We start from the raw sequence: 6,000 nt of genomic DNA on the forward strand, positions 1-6,000 counted from the left end.
ATATAGTAAATGCATAACAATAATAGTCCAAAAGAGAGAATAGAGTTGAACAGAAATAATGTTTCTGTATTGCACTGTAATTAAGTTTGTATAAACCTAAAGTAGATTCTGATAAGATGTATATAGTAATCCCTAGGGCAATTATTGACAAAATAATTGACAAAAGTACTTTTAAAATCATGAAAAAGTAATTACAGTAATTAAAGTATAACTCCCCCCCCCAAAATTTATTTAATGCAGAAGAGGGCAGTAGGGGGAATAGAAACAAAAAAGGCATAAGACAATAGAAAGTAAAAATTTAAAAACTAAAATAGCAGGCACAAATGCAATTATATCAATTATAACATTAAATATAAATGGGTTAAATAATTTGGTCAAAAGGCAGAGATTGTCATACTGGATAAGAAAACATGATCCAGCTATATGCTGTCCACAGAAGAAGCACTTTATATTCAAAGATAGATACAAATAGATTGAAAGTAAAAGACTGGAAAAAGATATATCATGTAAACAGCAGCCACAGGCTAATATAATGTAATATAATATAATATAATATGATATAATATAATATAATATAATATAATATAATATAATATAATATATAATAATATTAAACACAGTAGACTAAAATGAGAAATGTTACAGGTATGAAAAGGACATTTTGTAATGATGAAAGGGTCAATCTACCAGGACATTATAATTATAAACATATATGCACCTAACAGTGGAGCCCTAAAATACATGAAGCAAAAACAAATTGAAAGGAAAAATAGAAAACCTGACAATAATAACTGAAGAATTCAATACCCCCTTTCAATAATGAATGGAACATCTGAGCAGAATATCAACAAGAGAAATAGAAAACTTGAATAGTATATGCAAAATAGACCTAACAGACATATATAGAAGACTCTATGCAACAACAGCAGAATACACATTTGTCTGAGTATATGGAACATTCTCCAGGATAAACCACATGCAAGGCTATAAAACAAGCCTCAGTGAATTTAAAAGGTTTGAAAATGTAGAAAGTGGGCGCCTGGGTGGTTCAGTTGGTTAAGCGACTACCTTCAGCTCAGGTCATGATCCTGGAGTCCCAGGATCGAGTCCCACATCAGGCTCCCTGCTCAGCAGGGAGTCTGCTTCTCCCTCTGACCCTCTTCCCTCTCGTGCTCTCTATCTCTCATTCTCTCTCTCAAATAAATAAATAAAATCTTTAAAAAAAAAAGAAAATGTAGAAAGTATTTCTCTGATCACAATGGAGAGAAATTAGAGATTAATAACAAAAAGAAATTTGGGATACTCACAAATAATGAAGAAATTAGACACAACATAACTAAAAAACCAAGGGGCCAATGAAGAAGTCAAAAGAAAAATTAGAAATTACCTTAGGATGAATAAAAATAAAGATACAACCTACTAACAGTTAATAAATGCAGCTACAGGAATTCTTAGAAATTTATAGCTGTAAATGCCTGTGTTAAAAAAAAAAAAGAAATAGCTCAAACAGTGATCTAACATTCCACTTAAGATACTGGAAAAAGAAGAATAAATTAAATCCAAAAGAAGCACAAGGGAGAAAATCATTAGGACCAGAATTAATGAAATAAATAAAAAATAATAAAGAAAATCAACAAAATCTATAGTTGGTTCTTCAAAAAGATAAACAAATTGATAAAGCTTTAGTTAGACCAAAAGAAAGACTCAAATTACTAAAATCAAGAATGAGTGCAGACATTATTACCAACCGTGATTACCCATGGGGGAAAGTGGGAACATGTGAGTGAATGTCTAGCTTCCCTAGCCATGCAGGATGTTGCTCAAGAGACACACTTTTTTCTCTTCTCACTTAAACTACTGAAGTGATCAGCAAGACCAGGGGTTGACAGAGGCTGGGAACACAGCAGCCAGGGCTCCAAACTCATTAAAGGGATGGCATTAACCACTTTTTCCTATTAACTGACTTGTGAACTCCATCACGAATCCTACCCCCAAGCCACGGGAACATCTTACCTGTAGACCCCCACAGCTGACCCATAGATAACCCCATCTCACCCATACCCTCTTACCATCCCACCCCCCAGGGTCAGCTTCCAGCACATGCTTCCTCAGACAGCAAAAAAGAGCCTTTGAAAACAAATAAATGCAGAAAGCCAGCCTGACTCTGTGAGATTGGGAGAATGCTCACAAACTTGAGCATTTCAGGCTGCCACTCTAGGGAAAACAAATAGGAGACTCTTAGCACCCAATACAGTTTTGCAGGATCAAGAGAGGACAGAGAATCTTAAAAATTCCCCCAAGAGGGAACATGTATGGAGTGGGCACATTCATAGAAGACATCTGAGAAAATATGTTCAGACTTCCTAGCTGGACCATAACCAATATAGGTATCTACTTCCAGAAGCCAGTCAGTAAAAATTAGAGGAGGTGACTGCTTCTTCAAATGAGAAGACAGCAATGCAAGACTTCAAGAATCACAAAAAAGCAAGGAAACATTACATTACCAAAGGAACATAATTATTTTCCTGTAACTGACCACAAAGAAATGGAAATCTATGAATTCTCTGACCAAAAAAAGAATTTTCAAAATAATTGTTTTAAGGAAGTTCACCAAACTATAAGAAAAAACAGACAACTTAATGAAATCAGGAAAAAAATAGATGAACAAAATAAGAGAGCCAACAGAAATACAGAAATCATAAAAAAAAGAACCAAGCAGAAATTCTGGAGATGAAGAATGTAATGAATGAAATGAAAATGCAATGGTAAGCATCAACAAGAGACTTGATTAAACAAAAGAAAGATCTCAGACAAGGCATTTAAAATTATCCAGTCAGCTAAGAAAAAAGAAAAAAGAAAAAATGAAATTAGTGAACACCTACATGAATTATGGGACACCACCAGAAGAAACAATATTCATAATCCAGGAGTCCCAGAAGCAGAAGAGAGAGAAAAGGGGACAAAAAACTAATTTAAAGAAATAAGGGCTAAAAACTTCCCAAATCTGGGCAGAGATAAGACATCCAGGTATCTGAAGTTCATAGGTCCCCATACAGATAAAACCCAAAGAGGAATTCACTGAGACACATGATAATAAAACTGTCAAAAATCAAAGACAGAGAATTTTGAAAGCAACAAAAGAAAAGAAACTCCACTCATACAAGGGAACACCCAGCAGACTATGATAGGATTTCTCAACAGAAACCTTGCAGGGGCACTTGGGTGGCTCAGTTGGTTAAGCTTAAAAAAAAAAAAAAAGAAAGAAACCTTGCAGGCCGGGGGAGAGTAGGATGATATATGCAAAGTGCCAACATGAATACTTCAAATACTTTGCAAAGCTGTCCTTCAGAAATGAGGAATTTTTTTTAAAGATTTTATTTATTTATTATTTGAGAGAGAGAGCACTAGGAGGGGGAAGAGGGGGAAGCAGACTCCCCACTGAGCAGGGAGCCCAACATGGGGCTCTATTCTAGGACCCTGGGATCATGACCTGAGCTGAAGGCAGGTCAACTAATCAACTGAACCATCCAGGTGCCCCCAGAAATGAAGAATTAAAGACTTTCCCAGACAAGCTAAAGCTGAGAGAGTTCATCACTGTGAGCTCTGCCTTATAAGAAATGCTAAAGGGATTTCTTAAGCTGAAATAAAAGGACACTAATTAGTAACATAAAAACATATGAAAATGTAAAACTCATTAGTAATAGTAAATATTTAGTCAAATTCTGGAATACTCTAATACTGTATTTGTGGTGTGTAAATTGCTTAACTCCAGTATAAAAGAAGACAAAGGTATTAAAAATAACTGTACATACAATAATTTTTAATGGATATACAATATACAATATAAAAAGATACAAATTATGGCATCAAAAACATAAAATGGGAGGAAGAATAAAAGGGTAGAGTTTTTGTATGTGATCAAAGTTATGTTGTTATCAGCTTGAAGTAGACTGTTACAAGTTTAAGATGTTTTATGTAAGCCTCATAGTAGCCACAAAGCAAAAGCCTATGGTAGATTCAGAAAAGATAAAGGAATCAAAGTATACCACAGCAGAAAATCATCAAATCACAAGAAAGATAGAAAGAGAGGAAGAAAAGAGCAAAGGAACTACAAAACACCCCCCACCCAAAACATTAACAAGATGGCAATAGTAAGTCCCTAGCTGTCAACAATTAACTGTAAATGAATTAAACTTCCCAAAGGACAGAGTCACTGAATGGATAAAATAAAAATGAGATCCAACTATGTGATGCCTACAAGAGACTTATTTCAGCTTTATAAACACACATAGGCTGAAGCTGAAAGGTGAAAAAAGACATTCCATGCAAATGAAAATGAAAATGAAAAAAGCTAACTTCTATCAGAAAAAAATTAGACTTTAAGTAAAGAACTCTAACAAGAGACAAAGAAGGTCATTATATAATAATAAAGAGGTCGATTCATCAATAGGATATAACATATATGCACCCTCATTGGAGCACCTAACTAGATTAAACAAATTTTAACAGATTTGAAGGCAGAAATAGACATTGCAATAATAGCTGGGGACTTCAATAACCCACTTTCAACAATATATGTAGATCATCCAGACAGAAAATATAATAAAGAAACATTAGACTTGGACTACACTTTTGACCAAATGGACCTAACAGACATATACAAAATATTCCATCCAGCAGCAACAAAATACATTTTCTTTTCAAGCACACATGGAACATTCTAGCTTGTATGTTAGGCTACAAAACAAGTCTTAACAAATTTAAGACAAATCATACCAGGTATTTTTTCCAAACACAGTGGTATGAAATGAGAAATCAGTAACAGGAAGAAAGCTGGTAATTTTACAAATATATGTGGAAATTAAACAATGCACCTCTGAACAACAAATGGATCAAAGAAGAAATCAAAAGAAAAACAAAAAATATATTCAAACAAATGAAAATGGAAACACAACATACCAAATTTCAGATAAGCAATTCCCTTTCTTTTTTTTAGGATGATACCAGGATGTTTTTACAAAATTGCTGCAGGAAAACATGATTAGCAGCTAGCATCCTCTGGCTCACTGTGCTAAGCAAGCAATTCCAGCACCAACTTCTCAGAGAACCTTATAGCTGAGGAGTATAGCAGAGGTCTTTTTTGCCAGATAGGAGCACCTTGGTAAAGACTCCTTTAAGGAAAATTTTTTTGGTTACCTCTTCAGGGATATTTGGAAGGATCATCACACCATCTTCATTCCTCCAATTAACCAGGGTGTCAACTCTCTTTTCCAATGTCAGCTTGAAAGAAATAACTACTTCAAGAATCTCATCAAAGTTCCTCCCAATGGTAGCTAGATAGAGAATGACAGCTTCAATTTCTTATCAGGACCAAAAATAAACATCGCACAAGCTGTCACGGGCATTCCCTGTTCATTCTTCTCTGCTGGGTCCAGCATGCTCAACAGGGTAGTAAACTCCTGATTCTTATCATCAGTGATTGGAAAAAGTAATATTTCTGTGGACTTCTCACCATTGTAAGCATTGATACCCTTGCTCCAGGCAGGGTGGTCTTCAACATCATCTATTAAAAGAGTAATCATCTTTAACATTCCTTTTGGTAAATTCTGGTGCCAGATTTGCTGCTCTGCCAAGCTTTGTAGTATACACTGGGGTTAAGTCTCAAGCCTGGGACAAAAGAATGCCCCATGTGACTCTCAGAGAGTCATAAAAATGGATGTGGCCAATGAGAGTATTGGCCTCAAAGTTGGGAGACTTATCCCCAATAAGGGGTCATCCAGCCATAGCAGCAGCAGTGATGTGGGAGGATAAGGAGGTACAACAGCAGGTGCTACCAGGCAGCTGGTTCTTTTGATGGAGGTCAAAAGCAGTTCTAAGAGGGCAATTCTAAGCAGGCACTAAATGCCTAATTAAGAAAAAAGAAGTATTTCAAATCGACAACCTAAATTTATACCTCAAGGAACCAAAAAAAAAGAACTAAGCCCAAAGTAGCAAAAAGAA

At 35.3% G+C, this 6,000-nt stretch overlaps 1 pseudogene; it reads right to left on the bottom strand.

Annotated features, from left to right (window-relative positions):
- Positions 1-5,109: 5,109 nt before the first annotated feature.
- Positions 5,110-5,784, bottom strand: LOC113927908 (annotated as a pseudogene).
- Between the last annotated feature and the right edge of the window lie 216 nt (positions 5,785-6,000).

The sequence above is a fragment of the Zalophus californianus genome, chromosome 7 (genome assembly GCF_009762305.2).
Source record: "Zalophus californianus isolate mZalCal1 chromosome 7, mZalCal1.pri.v2, whole genome shotgun sequence".
In the NCBI taxonomy this organism is placed as follows: domain Eukaryota; kingdom Metazoa; phylum Chordata; class Mammalia; order Carnivora; family Otariidae; genus Zalophus; species Zalophus californianus.